The sequence below is a fragment of the Heptranchias perlo genome, unplaced genomic scaffold (genome assembly GCF_035084215.1).
Source record: "Heptranchias perlo isolate sHepPer1 unplaced genomic scaffold, sHepPer1.hap1 HAP1_SCAFFOLD_1620, whole genome shotgun sequence".
NCBI lineage: Eukaryota > Metazoa > Chordata > Chondrichthyes > Hexanchiformes > Hexanchidae > Heptranchias > Heptranchias perlo.
This window is the reverse complement of record NW_027138882.1, coordinates 31,025-31,651: the sequence shown is the minus strand read 5'-3', so window position 1 is coordinate 31,651 and position 627 is coordinate 31,025.

Below are 627 nucleotides of genomic sequence, written 5' to 3'. Positions count from 1 at the left end.
AGCACTGGGACACTGCGGGGTGAGCTGGTGAGGGGTGTACCAGTGCTGGGACACTGCGGGGTGAGCTGGTGAGGGGTGTACCAGTGCTGGGACACTGCGGGGTGAGCTGGTGAGGGGTGTACCAGCACTGGGACACTGCTGGGTGAGCTGGTGAGGGGTGTACCAGTACTGGGACACTGCGGGGTGAGCTGGTGAGGGGTGAGCTGGTGAGGGGTGTACCAGTGCTGGGACACTGCAGGGTGAGCTGTAGGAGATGTCCCAGTGTGTGCGGGAACACTGCTGGGGTGAGCTGGTGAGGGGTGTACCAGTGTGTGCGGGAACACTGCTGGGGTGAGCTAGTAAGCTTCACACTCATTGTCCACCCTACCCTGTGGACAATTAGCCCAATTCTTTCTATAGTACTGCCAAATAGATGGCCAACTATAGGACACCAGGTGCAGAACGGGGTTCAGGAGCAAGATTCTCCTGTAAAGATAAGCCCACTGGATTAAATGTCCATGAATCTGTAATAGATTCAATACTGCTGTGGTTTTACATTTGTTAAACACAGCATGGATGAGATAATGTTACGTTTCTTTATTCATTGCACAAGTTCCAAGGGGCACAGTTATTCTCTTGGACTCTTAC